This window comes from Taudactylus pleione, unplaced genomic scaffold, assembly GCF_031769625.1.
Source record: "Taudactylus pleione unplaced genomic scaffold, aTauple2 ptg000662l, whole genome shotgun sequence".
Taxonomy (NCBI): domain Eukaryota; kingdom Metazoa; phylum Chordata; class Amphibia; order Anura; family Myobatrachidae; genus Taudactylus; species Taudactylus pleione.
In genome coordinates this window covers 3826488-3851192 of record NW_028285064.1, presented here as the reverse complement: position 1 = coordinate 3851192, position 24705 = coordinate 3826488, and the positions used below count along the sequence as shown (strand labels likewise).

The 24705-nt window shown below is 47.1% G+C and overlaps 1 protein-coding gene across 11 annotated transcripts in view; it reads left to right on the top strand.

The window, feature by feature from the left end:
• Nucleotides 1–24705, top strand: part of LOC148478344 (receptor-type tyrosine-protein phosphatase F-like) — a 944179-nt gene that overhangs the window by 426969 nt on the left and 492505 nt on the right. For all 11 annotated transcript variants that reach the window (XM_088455649.1, XM_088455645.1, XM_088455652.1 and 8 more), the window contains exon 4: nucleotides 759–877. The gene's annotated coding sequence lies outside the window, so the exon portion shown is untranslated. The remainder of the gene's footprint in view (nucleotides 1–758; nucleotides 878–24705) is intronic.

Here is a 24705-nt window from a genome sequence, read left to right as displayed (position 1 = left end):
ATGGGCAACATCACTTCTTAATAGAACTCCCATCTTAGTAAATTTACCCCCTAGGACAGGGATATGTAGAACCAGGGGCATATCTATAATGGGTGCAGGATGTGCGGGGCACACGGGCCCCTGGGTCCAGGGAGGCCCACACTGCACACCCTGCACCCATAGGTAATTATACTTACCTCTCCTCCCATTCCCGAAGTGCTGCTCCTCAGCGACGTACCGGCGCTGTAGTGCAGCAAACACTCACTGGGAAAATGGTGGCGGACATTTTCCCAGTGATCTGCGTATGCGCAGAAAAGATCTCCCCGGGAAAGTAGGCGCGGGCACCATTTTTCCAGAGACCAGCGCATGCGCTGTAGATTCTGGCATGAAGCCAGAATCTACAGCGCTCAGTGCTGCTGAGCCGCCGTCAGAGAGGAGGGGGCCCAAACAGAGGCTGCACATGGGCCCCCTCCTCTCTTAAACAGCGGCTAAAGACCTAAGTCTATAAATCACACTCCCCTAAAATAAGTCTTAATATTCATTGAAGCTCCCCAAAAACAACCCCTCTTTTATACCTTTGACCAGGCCTTGAAAGCCTTTCAAAGAAAGCTTCTGGGGGATGTTTTACCGCAGACCACGAGGTCACGTTCCTGTCCCTCGCGACTACACTATCTCTGATGTCTGTAACTGTGTCGTGGGATCTCTCACCGAGATGAGAAGTTTGTATTTGTACTTCCTCTTGCTTTTCCGTGACTGATAGTATTATTTTCATTTTCTAGGCGCTCCTGACTTTTCTCCATCGGTTCAAGGAAATTTTGGAGCTGGACATTAGCTAACTATCTACATTGCAAGTTGTCAAGTCCAGCCCTCAATGGCAACTGCATACCTGTCCAGTGAGGTAGGAGAAGATTCCTTGTCATTACCTATACTGTATGTACTACGTACTGCCACACGTCTGAACTAAATATTTCCAATGAGTATAGTGGTGTCTTGTGACATGTACAGACTGGTGGGAAGTTCTCATATGTCCACAATAAGATGATGATGATGATGATCAGTGATATGGAAATCCTTCTCTTCCAGATATGAAAATGTTCACTCCGAAATTTCAGTGCAAAGCAAGTTTTTTACTAAAAGATTTCTAGGTTACCTACATAGGCATATGGGGCCACTTCAGCACAGAACTACCTCCTCCAAAATGGCCTCCATACATTATAGTACAACTTACATAGGCAAATCACATGATTCCACTTTTGTCATATCGATACCGTATAAAGTAAATAGACATCATTTCAGTCCATCGTTATCCTGAGGTTCTTCATGGCTTTATGCCAAGTGCTTGCTGGACAGTTTTACATTCATGTTATAAGTAAACAACAAAATGGCGGATTGGGAGTTTCTGTGGTACAGTTTGTGGTTAGAAGGTGGGTGTTGTGAAACCATAAGGAGAAAGAGTCAATCTCAGCAATTTCCTTAATCTGCTTATGCTGCAAATGTAATGACTAGTTTAATCTTTAACTAGCTATTAGTCAATGATACCTTTTAATGTTCCTATATATAGTAACGCCAGCTGTCGGGATGCCTCCTGTCAGAATACGAACAGTGGCATCTTGGAATCCCGACAGGGGTCGGGTAAGTATATTTACCTCCCCCCCCCCTAACCCTAACTCTCCCTTTTTGTAGCCTAACCCTAACCCTACCCGTTAATGCCTAAACCTAAATCTCCCCCCCGCTTGCCTAACCCCCCCCAGTGGTTCCTAACCCTCCCCCCTAGGGGGTGCCTAACCCTAACCTCCCGCCCCCCAAAACCTAACCCTAACCCCGCTACGCTCCCTAAACCTAACCCCCCCACTCCTCCGCAGATAACGCTATGGGTGTCTCGGACTTACCTCGTTCGGGCATGCGTCCTTCGGGCGCTCCGGCATAGGGATTGAGATAGGCGTCGGGATTCCGATGTCGGTATTGAGACTACATCCCACATGCAGGGCGGGATGTAGTCAGCATCGCATCAGCGATACGTTACATCCCGCCACTTATTGTGTACATAACAGACGTTAATTATTCCAGGATGTACCTAGAAATGCGATTAAAATCGCAAAGGACAGCTCTCCCGATAGGAGCTGTCCTTTGCCATGGAGGGACTTCCTAGTTTAACACACAGGAATCCCTCTGCGCATGCGTAGAACGGCGCGCGCCGCCGCGTGGCCCACTGGGAGGATCCATCCCAGAAGAAATGCAGTAAGAACCCCATAGGCTTCTATTGGGTATCACTATCTAAAGATGTCATTACCCACCAGGTCTAAGCTCCGGATTGGATTGCATTCTGGAGCTTGGTACACATGGAAATGTGGCTAAAACTACGACAACAGCCAGTGATGCAAATGAGATGGAACATGATGAAAGTGATGTTTGTGGGTGAAATTATTTACAGGAACAGTTTCCTTAGGATAGAACTAGTCACCTGTGGCGGAACTACATGTCCCAGTAATTTCACTTTAACCAGCCACTAGTTGCCGCCTTTTGCCTTACGGATGGTAATTGTTCCATAGTGGGAGCCATGAGCTTCTGGATGATGTGTGATTATAGCGACTGCAGTTCTGGCTATAGCATGTAACCAGCTCACCGTGTCTAAAAGATGAACAGCCCTGGATTAAGGTGAATAATCCTGGGGTACCAATGATGATAGCCATGTCACACAATACTGCATAAGCACTCATAGACCCATATGTAATAGGCTGCAAATTGCTGGTCCCAGTGTGGATATTGTTGCTGGATTTAAAATATTTATACTGCAGTGCAGCTATGGGTTGATTTTTGGGGCGTGGGTCCCCTGGATTGCTTTGGTTGGGCTGCTTCAGGGCATCGCATTATAAACACATTTTTCCTTTCTTGCACTTTTACACCTTTATTGTTTGTTTATTATATATGTATTATTTTCACATCTTTATTTTTCACCTTACTATATGCAGCAGTCGCTGCCCTTATCTATTTAACGCCTTTTTACACTTCACCTTTCCTCATTAGAGTGATGCCCTGGGGTGGCTCAGCTGGACCTGTTTGGGGGTCTCCTGCTCTCTGGATTTCAACCCCAGTATGTTAGGGACCTACCCTCAGAAGTTACGTGGGCGCGGTGGGTAGGCCCATAACCATGGCCATGATTATGTCAAAACCTCTAATTATTTATTGCTAAATTCTATTGCAAAATGTATTTTATTATATATAATTAGTAATGTTTGAGTTGTGCACCTGTACTCTTTTTTTTTTTGTGTTTGCTAGATTTAAAGCAGCGTTTAGTTTTAATGTAAAATTAACCATTACATCACAGCCACAACCTCCTACATTGACTATAGCAATAGCCTCCTTACTGGTCTTCTCCTAACCAGAGTGCCACCAGCACAGTCTATTGTGAATGCAGCGGCTGGACTGATTTTCCACGCAAAACGTTCTTCTTCTGCTGCTCCGCTCAGTCAGTCCTTACATTGGCTGCCCGTATTTTACCGAATTCAATATTAAACACTTCTACTTACATACAAGGCCATCAGTTACACTGCAGTGGGAAAATTATAGACCAGCACCTACTAATAATGTACATTTTCGAATAGCCTTAAATAATTGGCTCCATGGTTCATGTTCTGCCAGAAGAAATTTGCAGGTCTCAGCACTCTTCCCATCTGTCTAATAGCGTAAAATGCTGCCAAATATTTCAAACTATTAACAAAACCACAGCAACATACATTTATATCCCAACTCCGCCCTCCGTACCTGATCCCATTCCCTGTTGCATTTTTTTTTTTATGCTGCACCCTCGCTGGGGAATTCCCTCCCTCCTATAACAAGACTTTCCTCAGCTGCCAAACCCTCCAGCATCCTCTGGAAACGCCTCTCTTCAGACAACTTATCCAGTTCCTGAGACGTCTTCTTATAACCCTTTGCAATGTTCTACCTAATTAACACCCCTCTATACAGTACAAAACGTACACACATTATTTTCGGGTTGGGTACGAAATGTCGACACTCATGATGTTGGCATAAGAATGTCAACATGGTCCTAATGTCGACGTTGACCATGTCGACAGTGATGAAATGTCGTCATGCTAGAGTATCGACATTTCATCCCGGCTGCTCCTGAAGGCTGCTGCGGCACCTACGGTGTCTCCTGGGTACTGGCGGCCAGGTGACCATCACTTCTGGGTGACAGCGCCGATCCTCCCGCATTCTGGCAAGTATTTCTCTGCTAACTCTAATCCCTACCCCTAACACTCCCTCTAGTGTAGACTATTAGCGGCCCCCCCGCTGTTGTAGAACTACACATCCCAGCATGCCCTGCCACAGTTTTGCTATTTGGCCATGCTAAAACTGTTGCAAAGCATGCTGGGATTTGTAGTTCACAACAAACGCTTATTGCCCACCCCTGCTCTACTGCCTAAACTATAACCATTACCCCGTCCCACAGCCTAATCCTCATTTTATCTTTATATATATATATATATATATATATATATATATATATAAATCATTGGAATAGATCCACTTTAATGGTTTATTGAAGACAATTACATAGTAGGTTTAGTTGATATATTTTGGCTTCGGTCACTGTTTTACATTGCAGCTGTCTCTTCTGATGAAGGACATAGATTGTGGTCAGTACTGTAGTATGCGTTTTCCCTTAAACTGTGACTGACAGGTGGTTTTAGCCTTGCCGTTACCTCCTTGTATACATCTGTCCCTTCCTTAAGCATCATGGCTATAACCAGTTTCCCCCTCGGGTGATACGTGGCCATAACTTGGTGCCTGAGATGGGAATTGGCCGGGATAGTGCTGTAATGAGCTGTACAAAGTTTTAGCCGCAGATTTGTCATCTGTCAGATTTATTGTTCGCTCTTGAAAAACAGCAGAAAGAATTTATTGGATCTGACTGGTAAATCTAGCACACTGAGCCGTAATGAATGTCGATGCTGTAAAGCATCTCGGCTGCCTGTCTTGCCTTTTCCTATGTTACGATATGTCCATCTGTTACAGTCACCAGAGGACCCATTCGGACCTTTCCATCACAACTTAGTGCACTTAACGCTTCGCACTGTGCACGCAATAAATTACACCCCAGTGATCATCTCCTGCTTGACGATACATAGGCTCTCATTACAGTGATGTTTTACACCAAGTGTTCTGGATATTAAACCGTTTAGTGTTCGGCATCACTTACAGACTAGAAATAGACCAGAAATGAATGTGCTTGGTTTATTGCAATCCCAAGGATCACGACATTCGTATTTCTAACTTTTTAACCATCTACGCAGACAGTGAAACATTGGTAGAAGCCTCTGCTTGACTGTAATAGTAAGCAATGTTTTTTGTTTTTTTTTTGTAACAAGGTGCCGGTACTCAGTAACAAGGTGCCGGTACTCAGTAACAAGGTGCCGGTACTCAGTAACAAGGTGCCGGTACTCAGTAACAAGGTGCCGTTACTCAGTAACAAGGTGCCGGTACTCAGTAACAAGGTGCCGGTACTCAGTAACAAGGTGCCAGTACTCATGTAACAAGGTGCCGGTACTCAGTAACAAGGTGCCGGTACTCAGTAACAAGATGACGGTACACAGTAACAAGGTGCCGGTACACAGTAACAAGGTGCCGGTACTCAGTGACAAGGTGCCGGTACTCAGTAACAAGATGCCGGTACTCAGCAACAAGGTGCCGGTACTAAGTAACAAGGTGCCGGTACACAGTAACAAAGTGCCAGTACTCAGTAACAAGGTGCCGGTACTCAGTAACAAGGTGCCGGTACTCAGTAACAACATGCCGGTACTCAGTAACAAGATTCCGGTACTCAGTAACAAGATGCCTGTACTCAGTAACAAGGTGCCTGTACTCAGTAACAAAGTGCCGATACTCAGTAACAAGGTGCCGGTACTCAGTAACAAAGTGCCGATACTCAGTAACAAAGTGCCGATACTCAGTAACAAAGTGCCGATACTCAGTAACAAGATTCCGGTACTCAGTAACAAGATGCCTGTACTCAGTAACAAGGTGCCAGTACTCAGTAACAAGGTGCCGATACTCAGTAACAAGGTGCCGGTACTCAGTAACAAGGTGCCAGTACTCATGTAACAAGGTGCCGGTACTCAGTAACAAGGTGCCGGTACTCAGTAACAAGGTGCCGGTACTCAGTAACAAGGTGCCGATACTCAGTAACAAGGTGCCGGTACTCAGTAACAAGGTGCCAGTACTCAGTAACAAGGTGCCGGTACTCAGTAACAAGGTGCCGGTACTCAGTAACAAAATGACGGTACACAGTAACAAGGTGCCGGTACTCAGTAACAAGATGACGGTACACAGTAACAAGGTGCCGGTACTCAGTGACAAGGTGCCGGTACTCAGTAACAAGATGCCGGTACTCAGCAACAAGGTGCCGGTACTAAGTAACAAGGTGCCGGTACACAGTAACAAAGTGCCAGTACTCAGTAACAAGGTGCCGGTACTCAGTAACAAGGTGCCGGTACTCAGTAACAAGATGCCGGTACTCAGTAACAAGATTCCGGTACTCAGTAACAAGGTGCCTGTACTCAGTAACAAAGTGCCGGTACACAGTAACAAAGTGCCGGTACACAGTAACAAAGTGCCGGTACTTAGTAACAAAGTGCCGGTACTCAGTAACAAGGTGCCGGTACTCAGTAACAAGATGCCGGTACTCAGTAACAAAGTGCCGGTACACAGTAACAAAGTGCCGGTACACAGTAACAAGGTGCCGGTACTCAGTAACAAGGTGCCGATACTCAGTAACAAGATGACGGTACACAGTAACAAGGTGCCGGTACACAGTAACAAGGTGCCGGTACTCAGTGACAAGGTGCCGGTACTCAGTAACAAGATGCCGGTACTCAGCAACAAGGTGCCGGTACTAAGTAACAAGGTGCCGGTACACAGTAACAAAGTGCCAGTACTCAGTAACAAGGTGCCGGTACTCAGTAACAAGGTGCCGGTACTCAGTAACAACATGCCGGTACTCAGTAACAAGATTCCGGTACTCAGTAACAAGATGCCTGTACTCAGTAACAAGGTGCCTGTACTCAGTAACAAAGTGCCGATACTCAGTAACAAGGTGCCGGTACTCAGTAACAAAGTGCCGATACTCAGTAACAAAGTGCCGATACTCAGTAACAAAGTGCCGATACTCAGTAACAAGATTCCGGTACTCAGTAACAAGATGCCTGTACTCAGTAACAAGGTGCCAGTACTCAGTAACAAGGTGCCGATACTCAGTAACAAGGTGCCGGTACTCAGTAACAAGGTGCCAGTACTCATGTAACAAGGTGCCGGTACTCAGTAACAAGGTGCCGGTACTCAGTAACAAGGTGCCGGTACTCAGTAACAAGGTGCCGATACTCAGTAACAAGGTGCCGGTACTCAGTAACAAGGTGCCAGTACTCAGTAACAAGGTGCCGGTACTCAGTAACAAGGTGCCGGTACTCAGTAACAAGGTGCCGGTACTCAGTAACAAAATGACGGTACACAGTAACAAGGTGCCGGTACTCAGTAACAAGATGACGGTACACAGTAACAAGGTGCCGGTACTCAGTGACAAGGTGCCGGTACTCAGTAACAAGATGCCGGTACTCAGCAACAAGGTGCCGGTACTAAGTAACAAGGTGCCGGTACACAGTAACAAAGTGCCAGTACTCAGTAACAAGGTGCCGGTACTCAGTAACAAGGTGCCGGTACTCAGTAACAAGATGCCGGTACTCAGTAACAAGATTCCGGTACTCAGTAACAAGATGCCTGTACTCAGTAACAAGGTGCCTGTACTCAGTAACAAAGTGCCGGTACACAGTAACAAAGTGCCGGTACACAGTAACAAAGTGCCGGTACTTAGTAACAAAGTGCCGGTACTCAGTAACAAGGTGCCGGTACTCAGTAACAAGATGCCGGTACTCAGTAACAAAGTGCCGGTACACAGTAACAAAGTGCCAGTACACAGTAACAAGGTGCCGGTACTCAGTAACAAGGTGCCGATACTCAGTAACAAGGTGCCGGTACTCAGTAACAAGGTGCCAGTACTCAGTAACAAGGTGCCGGTACTCAGTAACAAGGTGCCGGTACTCAGTAACAAGATGACGGTACACAGTAACAAGGTGCCGGTACTCATTTAAAGTTACAGCTTGATACAAGATCTATTGTAGGTTTCTATAGACAACTTATTTTATTCACTAGTAAAAGGACCCGGAATATCACTTCAGTCTTCTGCCCCCGCTATTTGGCTAACTGCTGCTCATCTCGTCCCTCCATCTTAACCCTGCTCTATACGCCAGCAATCCAGGCATCTTCTGTGCTATTCACGGGAGTCAGGTCCAGGAAAGACAGAAGGTACAATAAGAGGGTCCAGTATTAATGTCCAGTAAGAGGGTCCACTGAGAGGGTACAATAAGAGGAAATAGGGAGAGGGTACAAGTGAGAGGATACACTGAGAGTGTACAGTAAGAGGAAATAGGGAGATAGCACAAGTGAGAGGATACACTGAGAGTGTACAATAAGAGGTAATAGGGAGATAGTAGAAGTGAGAGGATACACTGAGAGGGTACAATAAGAGGAAATAGGGAGATAGTACAAGTGAGAGGATACACTGAGAGGGTACAATAAGAGGAAATATGGAGATAGTACAAGTGAGAGGATACACTGAGAGGGTACAATAACAGGAAATAAGGAGATAGTACAAGTGAGAGGATACACTGAGAGGGTACAATAAGAGGAAATCGGGATATAGCACAAGTGAGAGGATACACTGAGAGTGTACAATAAGAGGAAATAGGGAGATAGTACAAGTGAGAGGATATACTGAGAGGGTACAATAAGAGGAAATAGGGAGATAGTAGAAGTGAGAGGATACACTGAGAGGGTACAATAACAGGAAATAGGGAGATAGTACAAGTGAGAGGATACACTGAGAGTGTACAATAACAGGAAATAAGGAGATAGTACAAGTGAGAGGATACACTGAGAGGGTACAATAAGAGGAAATCGGGATATAGCACAAGTGAGAGGATACACTGAGAGTGTACAATAAGAGGAAATAGGGAGATAGTACAAGTGAGAGGATATACTGAGAGGGTACAATAAGAGGAAATAGGGAGATAGTAGAAGTGAGAGGATACACTGAGAGGGTACAATAACAGGAAATAGGGAGATAGCACAAGTGAGAGGATACACTGAGAGGGTACAATAAGAGGAAATAGGGAGATAGTAGAAGTGAGAGGATACACTGAGAGGGTACAATAAGAGGAAATAGGGAGATAGTAGAAGTGAGAGGATACACTGAGAGGGTACAATAAGAGGAAATAGGGAGAGGGTACAATAACAGGAAATAGGGAGGTAGTACAAGTGAGAGGATACACTGAGAGAGTACAATAAGAGGAAATAGGGAGATAGCACAAGTGAGATGATACACTGAGAGTGTACAATAAGAGGAAATAGGGAGATAGTACAAATGAGAGGATACACTGAGAGGGTACAATAAGAGGAAATCGGGATATAGCACAAGTGAGAGGATACACTGAGAGGGTACAATAAGAGGAAATAGGGAGAGGGTACAATAACAGGAAATAGGGAGATAGTACAAGTGAGAGGATGCACTGAGAGGGTACAATAAGAGGAAATAGGGAGATAGTACAAGTGAGAGGATACACTGAGAGGGTACAATAAGAGGAAATAGGGAGATAGTAGAAGTGAGAGGATACACTGAGAGGGTACAATAAGAGGAAATAGGGAGATAGTAGAAGTGAGAGGATACACTGAGAGTGTACAATAAGAGGAAATAGGGAGAGGGTACAATAACAGGAAATAGGGAGATAGTACAAGTGAGAGGATACACTGAGAGGGTACAATAAGAGGAAATAGGGAGAGGGTACAATAACAGGAAATAGGGAGATAGTACAAGTGAGAGGATACACTGAGAGGGTACAATAAGAGGAAATAGGGAGATAGTAGAAGTGAGAGGATACACTGAGAGGGTACAATAAGAGGAAATAGGGAGATAGTACAAGTGAGAGGATACACTGAGAGTGTACAATAAGAGGAAATAGGGAGAGGGTACAATAACAGGAAATAGGGAGGTAGTACAAGTGAGAGGATACACTGAGAGGGTACAATAAGAGGAAATAGGGAGATAGTACAAGTGAGAGGATATACTGAGAGGGTACAATAACAGGAAATAAGAAGAGGGTACAAGTGAGAGGATACACTGAGAGGGTACAATAAGAGGAAATAAGAAGAGGGTACAAGTGAGAGGATACACTGAGAGGGTACAATAAGAGGAAATAGGGAGATAGTACACTGAGAGGGTACAATAAGAGGAAATAAGGAGATAGTACAACTGAGAGGATACACTGAGAGGGTACAATAAGAGGAAATATGGAGATAGTACAAGTGAGAGGATACACTGAGAGGGTACAATAAGAGGAAATATGGAGATAGTACAAGTGAGAGGATACACTGAGAGGGTACAATAAGAGGAAATATGAAGATAGTACAAGTGAGAGGATACACTGAGAGGGTACAATAAGAGGAAATATGAAGATAGTACAAGTGAGAGGATACACTGAGAGGGTACAATAAGAGGAAATAAGGAGATAGTACAAGTGAGAGGATACACTGAGAGGGTACAATAAGAGGAAATAAGAAGAGGGTACAAGTGAGAGGATACACTGAGGCCACATTCAGCTCGCAGGGTCTGTGGGTATTTTTTTTTTCTCCTGCCACTCTCACAGCTTGTGCGAGTGGCCTGGAGAACGTTGCGAGTATCGCAACCATCGGCCTTGCGCCGACCCTGTGGTAGGGTCTAGGCTGCTGCAAGGCCGAGTGGACTTCCTGCTCTAATAGAGCAGAAAGTCCACTACTGACATCAGTAGTGATGACAGTTGGTCTTCCCACAAATGCCAGGCGTTCCTATGGGAACGCCTGCGTTTGTGCAGCCACCCCCCTACCCGACTACAAAACGGGGTGAGCTGTTACTCACCATCGATAGCCACCCCATCTTGTAGCGAGTCCCGTAGCGACTGAAGTTCAGTCACTCGGCGGGGCTCCTCGCTGAACGCGGCACATGCGCAGTGGCCAAACATCGAGCTGCTTGCGAGCGCTGACTATAAATGCAACCCGGCCTCTGATATGTCCGTGTGTCTTGAGCCTTCCCTCCTGCAGCTGTTACATGTTGTTACAGAGGATGTCCAGTAGAGGTCACCTGTATTAGCGACGCATTGAACAATCGGTTGTGATCCCTGGGACAGCTCTATCAATGGAAGAGAGGGTGGGCAGGATGGTGGTCTTTAAATCCAAATCCCCCAAAGATGGTTGTCCCCATTAATAAGCCTGAAATCTACAGCTTGGATACTGTAGCTAGTCCTGCAGAAAGAAATGTAGGTGATGTACTAGTATTGATAGTATTACTATTTTTATTACCTTTCTGCATTCGCCCCAGCAGGTCCAGCTAATTTCTGGGTGTGGGCAGGTAGTGATACCTCTGATTGTTCTTCACCAGCTGGTTTAACAGTCTCCCCAGACTAGTAGTGAAGATGTGTTCTGGTAGCCACATCCCTCAGTATATTCGTATGTGCAGTCAGGGGTGTATCTAGAGGTCCAAGCGCCCCTGGCTAAGTAGGGGACTGGCGCCCCCCTTGTTGGCAGTTAATAAACAGACACCGTGGTGGCTGTACGGGAGGCGATCTCTCCTCTCCCCTCGCTTGTCGTCCAGCGCTGATGCTTCTGACTGAGAAATCAGTAGCAGCACAGACTTTTCATTGACCGATCTAACCGCTAATGGCACTGCCTGGCGGCACTGGCCCTCCCCCATCGGCTGGCGCCCCTGGAGAGTGCCATCCTGGCCGTTAGGAAGATACATCCCAGTGTACAGTATATAGTGGACAAACCAGTTTCCAGGAGGTGTCTGCACAGCTGTGAACACTCCTGTAACTTACACAGCTTCATGAGGGAGAACATTACACTCTCTGAAAGTTGTGCGATTTCCAAAAAATTGTCAGGGATTGATTCAGTTTAATGAGGCAGCTGAATGTCTCTCGCCAAGAGAGACGCTTTGCTCTTACAGTTAAATTGTCTGCTAGGAGGCAGGGTAATAATTGATCTTTACTTTTAAAGCACGTGTAATGGGCTTTGCAAGATCGCTGTATTTACTTTTAAGACTCCTGTAATCCCCGTTGTTTAAATTTTGAGCCAAATTTGATTTGCTTAGATTGTTCTTCTCCAAAACCGTTTTTGTTGCGCAGATAGGGAGTATTACTGTGCAGGCTGTCAGCACAGCCGGCTAGATCCATACAGGCTATGGAAAACCGGACTGGTGTACATGCCACCCTGCATGATGGCAGCACAAACCTGCGGAGGTCCAGTTGTGGTGGCGCTGGCAGCCTGGAGGCTCCGGATACACCACTAAACTACTTCTTTATTATACAGTATGCAGGCTTGCCTACCCTCCCGATTTGGCCGTGAGCCTCCCGATTTTCGGGTGCCACTCCCGGCCCCCGGAAAGGCAGGCAAGCCTCCGGGAAGCCTCCGACCCTCCCGTCCTCCCACCTGAAAAGATTAGAAACCCCCGCAGCGGGGGAGCCGGTGACGCGATTCGCGCTGAATCGCGTCATCGCGGCCCCGCCCCCTGCTTCACACTGCTGAAAATAACGGCATTGTGAAGAGGGGCGGAGCCACGATGACGCGATCATGCAGCTCCGCCCCCGGCTCCACCCTCAATGCACCACCAACTGGCTTGCCCGCCCCCAATGACCGCCCCCCCGCTGTTAGCCGACAATCAGCTCCCTCCCGGAAGGCTGGAGCTGATTGTCGGCAAGTATGAGTATGTTTTTCCAGAGCATGTTCTTTTGGATATCTAGGTACAGACGATTGTGATGCTTTGGACATATTAGTGTTTTTGTCGCCAGTGAAGCTGCAACCTACGATGCAGTCACTGGCTTCGGCACGCCCAAGAAACGAAAGTGTCACGCCTCCGTTTTCTGAAATGCGTCCCCTTCCCAACTCCAAACCACCACACACTGTGACCAGAACCACAGCAGCATCGCAGCACTTGTGCACAGCAGCTCCGGGACATGCGCAGTCCTGAAAACATCTGTCAATAGGGCCTGCGACCAGGGCTGAATCAGCCCCTCATTCAATGATATGGGTAATTAGGCAAAAGACAGAGGTACGATACGAGTGACCCGAGCAATCCCTCACACCACCCAATATTATCCTCAATCTGCGACTTTATATCAAGGAAACAGTATAGAAGTACAGGAATCACTGTCCGTCGCTAAGTGGCGCCCGGTATCTTGTACCAAATGGCACAAAAAGTTCATAAGGACGCATCTGTATAATAGGGGCCTGATTTAGAGGGGCACGCAATTCGAGCGCGGTGCCGATATGTATGTAATTGAGCAATTATTTGCATCTGCGCTTGCACGAAAATTCCTGGAAACCCATACGACGCATGCGTGACTCACAAAGGTGCTTTTGCCGTCAGCACAGACGGTATCAGAAATAGGGCAGCAAAGTGATGGAAGGTGGTCTGAAGCCCCCTCCCCGGGCGTGTAAAGGGTGCGTTGCCGCGTGTCCGTGAAAGCTGCTGCGTTCTCATTTACACAGCCGCTGCCCCAGACTGTACGACACAGAGGCCACGTTCAGACGGAGAAACTGCACCCGCCATGGGTGCTACGATGGCGGCGTGTTAAGAATCGCTGGCGGTGCTATAGCGTGCCGAGACGCTGAATGTGGGCGTTTCAGGGCTCGCTCATTCAGACTGCACAAGGATAGGGCAGAAACTAGCATTTGCATATTATCGCAGCTGTGACTCCGGCAACAGACACAAGGACGAACGCAGCAGCCTCCCCCCTTCTAATCCGTCTCTAGATGTTTTATATGCAACATGCACAAAGAGGAATTTCATTGTGTAATTGGTTTATAATAGGGATTTTTCCAGGGAAAATCATTTGCAGTGATAAATCTTTCGAAGCTGGCCCTGGATTAGGGACAGTTGGCACCTGTGCTATGTAATGTAATGTAGCATGAAGGCACTTGGAATCACTATTGCCAGCAGTGACTGAATAGAGTGATTATCTACAGTGACAGAAACTGGGAACTTTGTGCTCCCTCCATATAGGGAACTAGTCCCAGCAGTATATCAGCCTCAGTGGCGGCACCCAGGGGTTACAGTGTTCAGAGGAGACAATGCTCCAACTGACCAATGTTTATAGGAGTATTGTCCTGTTTATGTGTATATATATATTAGGGATGAGCGGGTTCGGTTCCCTGAGAACCGAACCCACCCGAACTTCGGGGATCCGGGGCGATCCGAGCCCAAGCTCGGATCTCCCTGTCTGCCCCGGATCCCTCTCCCGAGGCAAAACCTCGAGATCTGCTGTCGGATCTCGAGGTTTTGCCTCGAGCGGCCATTTAAAAAAAAATGCCTTTGCCTTTAATGGGCAAAGTGCTGATTGGCTGACAGAGCCGTCTGTCACGGCTCTCAGCCAATCAGCATTATGGTGCTCATTTGCATGTAGCACGGACTCGTGAGATCCGTGCTACATGCATCTGTGTGACTGACAGTGACACAGAGCACAGATGGGTCAGTGAGACCCGTCTGTGCTGCTGTGTATTTCAATGACACAGATGCACGCACGGACCAGGAGATCCGTGCTACTTGCATCTGTGTCATTGACACAGAGCACTAACGGGTCCGTGAGACCCGTCTGTGCTGCTGTGGTAAATAAAAAAAAAAAAACCTGTGTAAAAAGAGAAAAAAATGGCGTCCTCCCCCCCAAAAAAAGAGCAACCAGCCCCGGGCATTAGTGACCCAGTGCTGGGTGTGCTTAAATACAGGGGACAAACGACATAGGGGTCCCCTGTACTTAAACACAACCAGCACCGGGCTAGTCAGAACCAGAGCTGGTTGCCAAAATACGGGGGACAAACGACGTAGGGGTCCCCCGTATTCTGCGCAACCAGCTCTGGGCTCTGATCCGGTCCTGGTTCTGGAAATACAGGGGAAAAAAATGAGTAGGGTTCCCCTGTATGTTCCAGAACCAGCACTGGACTTTTTCTAGCGGGGGGCTGATGCCACAGCCAGGGGAGCCCTTTCACCGGGCCCCCCAGCCGCAGCATCAGCCCTGACCGCTAGTCAGCCCAGGCCGGGGATCCCTGGAGAGCTGGGGACCCCCCCAATAAAGGGGTCACCCTCTCCAGGGCACCCCAGGCCCAGGCTGATAGCCCGGGGCTATCCCCGCCACCCCTGGTGGCGGTGGGTGGCGGGTTGATTGTGTGGTGTGGTGTAAATAAAGAATATCAAACATTGTCTTTACAAGTAGAACTGCAAGTCCCAGCAAGCCTGCCCCGCATGCTGGTACTTGGAGAACCACAAGTACCAGCATGCAGGGCATTAAGGGCCCACTAGTACCTGTAGTTCACCTGTAAAAAAATGTTTAAAAAAAACACAGGACACACACACCGTGACAGTATAAGTTTATTAAACATACATACACACACACACATGTACACATACTCACCTATGTAACCCTGTAGCATCGGTCCACTTGTCCGGTAAAGTATCCATAGGGGACCTGTGAAAAAAAACATACTCACCATCTCCTATGCGAGGTTCTGTCCTCTTCGTTCCAAAGTAGGCATCCCCGGACTTGGCAAAAAAAAAAACGAAAACGCGATCCACGAACTTAGTACCGTTCTATAGAACGGTACTTCCCGAATGAGAGCTTAGCGGCGGGGTATCACCATGGAAACCCAGCTGCTAAGCGTTCATTGGCTGAGAGAGGCCATCTCCCGTCTCTCTCAGCCAATGAACGGCTCCCTCCATTGTAGTCAATGCTGGGAGCCGCAAGGTTATTAAAGTTTACCCTGCGGTTCCCACCATTGACTACAATGGAGGGAGCCGTTCATTGGCTGAGAGACGGGAGATGACCTCTCTCAGCCAATGAACGCTTAGCAGCGGGGTTTCCATGGTGATACCCCGCCGCTAAGCTCTCATTCGGGAAGTACCGTTCTATAGAACGGTACTAAGTTCGTGGATCGCGTTTTCGTTTTTTTTTTTTGCCAAGTCCGGGGATGCCTACTTTGGAACGAAGAGGACAGAACCTCGCATAGGAGATGGTGAGTATGTTTTTTTTCACAGGTCCCCTATGGATACTTTACCGGACAAGTGGACCGATGCTACAGGGTTACATAGGTGAGTATGTGTACATGTGTGTGTGTGTATGTATGTTTAATAAACTTATACTGTCACGGTGTGTGTGTCCTGTGTTTTTTTAAACATTTTTTTTACAGGTGAACTACAGGTACTAGTGGGCCCTTAATGCCCTGCATGCTGGTACTTGTGGTTCTCCAAGTACCAGCATGCGGGGCAGGCTAGCTGGGACTTGCAGTTCTACTTGTAAAGACAATGTTTGATATTCTTTATTTACACCACACCACACAATCAACCCGCCACCCACCGCCACCAGGGGTGGCGGGGATAGCCCCGGGCTATCAGCCTGGGCCTGGGGTGCCCTGGAGAGGGTGACCCCTTTATTGGGGGGGTCCCCAGCTCTCCAGGGATCCCCGGCCTGGGCTGACTAGCGGTCAGGGTTGATGCTGCGGCTGGGGGGCCCGGTGAAAGGGCTCCCCTGGCTGTGGCATCAGCCCCCCGCTAGAAAAAGTCCAGTGCTGGTTCTGGAACATACAGGGGAACCCTACTCATTTTTTGTCCCCTATATTTCCAGAACCAGGACCGGATCAGAGCCCAGAGCTGGTTGCGCAGAATACAGGGGACCCCTACGTCGTTTGTCCCCCGTATTTTGGCAACCAGCGCTGGTTCTGACTAGCCCGGTGCTGGTTGTGCTTAAGTACAGGGGACCCCTACGTCGTTTGTCCCCTGTATTTAAGCACACCCAGCACTGGGTTACTAATGCCCGGGGCTGGTTGCTCTTTTTTGGGGGGGTGCACGCCATTTTTTTCTTTTTTTACACAGGTTTTTTTTTTTTTTTTTACCACAGCAGCACAGACGGGTCTCACGGACCTGTCATTGCTCTGTGCCAATCACACAGATGCATGTAGCATGGATCTCCCGGGTTCGTGCTACATGCAAATGGGCACCATAACGCTGATTGGCTTCCTGTCTGCCACTGCAGTGCCACTCCTAGATGGGCCACGTGTTTGTGCCGCCCCCTTGTGTCGCTTAGCATAGTCATCCAGCTTCCTCGGTACAACCTTTTGGCCTAAAAACAATATTGTGAGGTGTGAGGTGTTCAGAATAGAGTGGAAATGAGTGGAAATTAATGTTATTGGGGTTATTAATAGCGTAGGAACAAAAAAAGGCCCATTTATGTGATTTTAGCGGGTTTTTTTTATTTTTTAAGAAAAAATCCAGATCCAAAACACAAAACCCAGAACCCAAAACACGGAAGGGTGGTTTTGGCAAAACCAATCCAGATCCAAAACACGAAGAAAGATCCAGATCCAAAACCAAAACACAAAACACGAAAAGTGTCCGGTGCACACCCCTAATATATATATATATATATGAGTCACATTTCCCAGATTGAATTGCCTTGTAATGTAGGGTTAGTGGTCCTTTAGCAGACATCTCTTGGAATGTCAGGATGACAGCCAATGATTGCAAATGATGAGAGCAATAGGAACAGTGCATGCAGGCCAGTCTGTGCTGTGCAATAATAATTTCTGATGTATCCCACCCCCATTATACTTGTACATCTGTGTCCCGGGGGAGCTTACAATACAAAATTTCTACCACTATCACATACACATACACATAACCATTATAATCAGTGCGTCTTTGAATTGTGGGAGGAAATTATTATATAGGAAGAGGAAACAAATGGAAAAGAAATAAGCCCGCACTTGCTGGCGAGACCATATAAATGTCCTGTACGGGACCAAACAAAACCGCAGATGTTGCCAGCGCTTATCCTTTCTATTACAAATCTCTATGTATCTAGCAGAATTAAACATATGAGGAACTACTTCAGATTTTGCTGAAAACATTTCAGCTCACAACCCATCGTCTGATAGGTACACACTCAAAGACATGTGTACCCAGCGATGCCACCCATGCCTCCCCCCCTCCCTGCCGATGGACCGACATATCGGGTGGTCCTTACACACTGGGCGATCAGGTGCCCGACCGCCCGATATGCCGACCCCCGCAGCAAGCGCTGCATGGGATCGTCAGCCGCATCACCTGATTTGACGACATGAACAAAAGATCAGGTGATGCGACTGACGACCCCCCGGGAGCGCGCACTACATGATGTAGTGCATACACACTGGGCGACTTTAACGATTTGTGCGCTCGGGTAATCTCATAGTGTCCAGGGAATCGGTATGATTTACCGCTGGACGCATGGCCGGCGGTTCGTATCCCGACAGCAGTATCCCGGCAGCAGGGAAAATCCCAATAGTCCTAAGGTAAGTATTTGCTAACCTATTCTACCCCCTAACCCTGACCATCCCTTAGGGGTGCCTAATCCTAACCTACCCCCCCAGTGCCTAACCCTAATCCCCCCTCTAAGTGCCTAAACCTAACCCCCCCCTCCCCGCTGCCTAAACCTAAGTCCCCCGGGTGGGTGCCTAACCCTATCCTCCCCCCGGGTGTGCCTAACGCTAACCCCCTCTCCTAACCTAACCTCCCGGCTGGGTAACTAACCCTGAGTCCCCACCGGGAACCCTAAACCTAACTCCCCCCCCCCCCCCCGCGCGGCTATCAGCGCCCGGCATCCCCACCAAAGGTCTCCCGGTGTATGTGTAATGAAGGGTGTCGGGGTTTTGACGCTTGTCTTTAGACCCTTGTCGGGGTTAGACAGTCAGGAAGCCGGCGGTCGTGAGTAGGTCCGCCGGCTTCCCGACTGCCACCCTGTCCAAGATATCAGCTGTTCGACAATATAAATGCCCAGCAGTGAAAGGTGAGTACATGCGATGATAACTGCATTTCACCGTTCTTGGTCCCGTGAGGTTGGATTCCGAGCGTAAATGTTGTTCTCATACTTTAATTTTACTAGATGCTTCCAGAGTTGCTCTAGTGAGGATAAGTGCTGACAATAACTGTTTTTGGCACCATACTTGATCCGTTACCAAGGTCCCCTATATTGCCATCAATGACAATGATCCCATCGGTTTGATACTGATTTGGGTGCATAATCAGTACAATTTAGTGGTGCACAAAAATAGCATGTTTCCACCTATGTGTAGAGCATTAGATGCATTCTGGTCAGCAATGGTATTGTACCGTCTGATTTATGCCAGACACGCGTAGTTGGAACATTTCTCTTACCCTTATTGTAAACCATTTAGGTATAAATGGATTCGCTATTAGGCATCAATTAAGCAATAAATTGCTCTCTATATAATACAGCAGAAACAGCTCCATAAATCGTTGGATTAACCACGCTCAGAAAAGATTAATCTAGCCCAAGCAACAAAGAAAGCACCAATCATTGCCAGCAGAGAGTTTGCAAGCAGCCAATCCCAAGTGGTTCACTAATCATGGTGACCGACATCATTGTACTTACCCCTGACCACCTGCAAATAATACACCTTCTCTGGTGTATATACATCTTTCAGCCAGTGCGCTAACACTGTATTTGTGTACTTGGCCTATATTAGGATGCCCCTGTTTCGCCTATCCAGGTGCAGGCATAAATGGCAGAATCACTTAAATATGCATGGGTGGATATGCATGCGCTTACAGTACATACAGGATACGCTATGTCACCCCGATATAGTACTTAGGGCCGTATTCAATTAGAAGCGAAAAGCCGTTTTCCGTGAAAAAGTATCGCCGATCGGGGCTTTTCGCGTGGTCGAAACTTATCTCCAAATTCAATTCCAAACGCTTTTCACTTAACGTGGAAAGTCAATGCACTGTAATAGGCGAAAAAGATTCGCCTAAGAATAGCAGGAGAAAAGAGGTGCAACATTTTTATTTTGGGGTGCAAACGTTGGGAATCCACTCAGAACCCTTGGGACAGCCCCCCAATGGACAACTGGGTAAAAAAAAATGCCTGGAAAAAAAACATAAGAACACTCCAAAAAAGTACTTTAATTTTGGGGGCGAAAAAGTACAAAGTGGGGGGACAAGCATAAAAACTAGCGTAATAGACTTCTTGGGGTGCTGTAAGGAGGGGCCAAGTGCTTTTGGGATTGCAGGTGTATGTATGAGGGTGGTTTTTAACGTTCTTTAAAAGTTAATTTTAGAGACTTTAAACCATGTTAGCACCCATTTTCAAGTACCCCAAATTTGCCTGGACTACTTATTGTCACCAAAAAATACTGCCTAATGCCGTTCTTCACCACTTGTGCAGAGACGCTAATAAGAAGCTAATGAAACAACTTAAGTACTCCAAAGAGATTTATTAGGGCTATTCGGACACATCTACATTGATCCCCAATGTTAGCGCATCTATTTGGGGAGTTCAGGCTGATTTCCCCAATTCTGACAGCACTTTCCGCCTGTTCTGAATTCGCCGCTTGCCGTTTTCGCATGGTTTGTAATTGAATATGGCGCATAGTGATGACGTGGATGATAAGTTTCTGCGTCCAAAACACGAGATGTAGGCGAAAAGTCGTGCAGGCTGAACTTTTTTGCCGACGCAAAACTAATTGAATACCGGCCTTAGGGCCTGATTCAGAGCCGGACGCTCTTTCAGAGCGCTCGCTCTGAATCAGTGCCCGCCTATTGTATTTTTAGAGTGGCCCCCAGGACGCTCGCATAGCTGTGGGTGACCACCCACAGCTAGTGCGAGCGGCCAGGATGATGGTCGCGATGGTCAAGACCATCGGACTTGCGACGAGACCCTGCGGTAGGGTCTCGTTGCCGCAAGTCCCAGTGGACTTCTTGCTCTTACAGAGCAAGAAGTCCACCCACTGACATCACTTGAGATGGGGGGTTCCATGGGAACGCCTCCGTCTCGTCTGGGCAGTCACGCCTCCGGCACGCCCACCAAAGGGGGCGTGCTGTCACTCAACATCGACAGCACGCCCCCCTTGTAGCGAGACCCCGGAGCGACGGCTTGCCTGTCGCTATCCGGGTCTCGCGCATGCATACGACGGAGCCGCCTCCGTCGTGCGCACTGGGCCAACATCGACTCGCTTGCGAGGGCTCAGCGCCCGCGAGCGGGTCTTAATCAGGCCCTTAGTCTGCAATAGCAACAGAGACACAACCAACATTACAGTGTGAAGAGGTGACATTAGGTGCATACACACAAAATGATTTTTTTTGAACGATTATCGATAACAATATTGTTTATTGTTTAATCGTTGAAAAAATCGTTCACTTTCTGAGTTAAAACGATGAACCATTATCGTTCAAGCGCGTTCACGTTTGTAGTTTGTAGTTCAGTCAGACTGACCAACTCAACGATTTTCAGTAAGGGAATATGCAAAAATCGCTTGTAGTTCAAAAAAATCGTTCTGTACATTTAGTAAATGAACGATTTTAGTAAACAATTTACGTTCCTTTTTCCCTTGAAAAAATTAACGAAAATCGTTTACTAAAATCGTTCATTTACTAAATCGTTGTGTGTGTATGCAGCTTTATAGTGGAATTCATACAGATGTGTCCGTATACAGCTTTGCTGCAGTCACGCTAAAAAGCCCCTCTCCGTGTGCCAGGTTCCGTGAGACTCTGCTTGCGTCTGGCACCTTGTCGCAATGTGATGTGGCTAGGACGCATCAGTAGACTGTGCTGATTAATTTGATATGCGACACTTGTATATCTGAGTGCACCTGTGTCTGAATCTGTATACGAAGTGCTACAGTGTAGCGGACGCAGCTGTTTTCATTCCAAGTTACATTGTGGTTCATATACAGACTCAGTCGCACACAGATATACAAGTGTCACATAGCAAATGAATCAGCAAAGTCTGCTGGTGCGTCCCAATCACATCACAGTGCGTACTGACGCATTTCAGCAAAAAAAAACGCCAGTGGCTAGCACAGCAGCGCAGGAGGCACGCCAGGCAAGTCTCGCTGCGTAGGTATTGAGGCTAGATGTATAAGGACACATCTGTCCATTTTAGAGCTCTTTGATGCGAAGGGCTGTAAGTCTGAATGGAATTATATACATACATATTCCAGTTAATATATTTGCTACACAAGTAACAGCTTTTAGTTTGCTGTAGGTGAGTTTTATGTTGATTTTGCTGGGAATTACAGAGTGTCTACACAATATTACTGGAGTATATTATATTTATTGTCTCTATCACTGAGAGAAATTGCTTTAAATAACTTGGCAGGGTTTGAAGAATTCCAATCCATTGCATTACCCTCTAATATTGCAGAGGAACAGCGAGTAACCCAGCACTAATTCAATTTGTCTCTGTCTCAGGCACTGAGTGTGAATATGCTTTGGAACGCTGCTAATCCTAGGTAGAAGCTATAACAATGTCTGGATACATATGTATGGACCGTTCTAAAAGGGGTCCTTACGTTTTATTATCATTTTATTTTATTATCGCTCCTTATTCTCTACGTTATTAATTATAAAATATGTGTATTATAAGGTATAATATACTGACCTATTGCAGACTATGCTTATAGTATTTTTTTTTTACTTTTTAAAATTATTAATTTTAAGGTATGTGCGGCGAGGTGGTTACTCACAATTACTATGCTGCTAGTTTATTTCACATGGTGATTGGCGTGATCCTTAACGCCACTTGCACAACTCATAGAGTCGACGTCTGAAGGAGTAGTACAAGCTTCCATCACTGTATATGGAAGGAAACTAAGTGATGAGCGCAACTGCTATGAATGACCTGTTATAGAGGGAAGTGTGACAACTAGGGGCCTGATTCGCAACTGTGATTACGCACGCAGTTCAGCTGCGAAGGCATGTTAATCTCTGCGATACAGGGGTCTATTTACTAAGCAGTGTTAGGAGACAGAGAGAACAGTGATAAGGTACCAGCCAATCAGCTCCTAACTGCTATTTTTCAAACACAGCCTGTGACATGACAGGCACCTTTTCACCGTTCACTTTGTCTCCTAACACAGCTTAGTAAATAGACCCCACAGTCTTAGCAAAACATAAGGACGCCCACTTCCCTGTACACACATCCGTAATACTTAGCAAGACTGCGAAACCATCGGTAACACCGAGCACCATCGCAGCCTCACGCACACTTACACAAGCTCTGACCTTACTCTGGAATTGCTAACTTCATCGTAGGCTATGAGGCTTCAGACTGCGTTTTGCATCGCAGTGGATAATTTATGCACGCCCCTGTAACGGCGTTCAAACGCACTGGCACGTCTGCGTGTTGCCGACCCCCCCTCCCCACCCACAAATGACACTTCCTGTCAATCACTCTGCGATGGGTCTGCGTAGCCACTGTGATTGCAGTCCCCATCGCAGTGGCTAGTTCACGCACTGCGATGCATAAGCATTCGCAGATCGCAACAGTCGCCCAATTGCGTGAGTAATCGAAGTTGCGATCCTTGCTGAATTAGGCCTTAGGTGGTCTCCATTTGACTTTAATATTCTGTAGATCTACAGTATATATGGCCAGGAGCATAACATTTAATCCCTAAGTTCTATATCAAACTTTGTGGCTGAGGCGCCAGCAATGTGGGTACATCTTTCAGAGAACCCTGCTCTCTCTGCCCTTCTTGGCAGAAATGAAGGTATAAGGGCCCAGGAGTTCATGGGATGTCTAACCACGCCCTACTTTCCCCATGATGAAGCGACCACGCCATACGTGATGGTATGTAGCCGTGGCCCCCTCCAGAGGCCACAAGCCCTGCAGTACCCAGGTTTGGCCAATGTATCAGCAGCCCTGCTTGCCAGGCCTCCCCCCCGACCTGCAAAAAAATGGCTGGATTGTGATTGGCCGGCTGCCTGCTGCATTTTGATGACATCATCAGCGGCAGCCGGAGAGGGGATAGGCTAGGAGGGGCAGACGGCAGAGGAGAGACCGGTAAGCAGAAAAACACGGCTTATGTCTGAAAGGGATCTACCTGGGAATTTCCCGGGTAGACGCTGTAGTGTGAAAGGGGGGTCTCGACCAAATACCCGGGATTTTGCACAGGAGAAATTTCCGGGTCTGAGCAGGAAATTTCCCGGGTCGTATGTCTGAAACGGGTATTAGTGACTCATTGCTTACATCCAGTTTAATTTCCTATAATTATAGTTACGGTATACACAGCACAAGCAATGGAAAAAGTGATTAATGTAATATGGATGCAGTACCACCACATAGGTTTGTTTGATGCCTAAGCCTTCGGTTATATTGTACATAATACTCCCTGACCGTGGGTGCCGCCATTTTCTAGGCTAATCTTATATTCATGAAAATGCAGCCTGTCAATTTGATAAGAGCTAGGGTGGTGCCTCATGCCTCCGTGATGTGGTGCCTCACGCCTCAGTGGTGTCACCGGTCCTTATCGGAATGATAGGTTAAATAATCCACACTATTGCAGCCTCCACCTCTTGCAAGCAGCATATTCTCTTTAATCGCGATGGGAACACAGAGATACTTCTCTCTATATTGCTCGGTGTTGACGATTACATGTCCCTTAGGTCAGTAGTCATCTCAGCCCTTGTCGCTCTCTGGGATTATACAGGTCAGTGACCTGTAATTGCGTTTGGTGGAAGCACTTTATCCATAAACACGTTTTGTATTCCATGTCTCTCAATCCTGTACCCACAGAGATATAGCAGATTGTGCGAGGTCAGTATGTCAC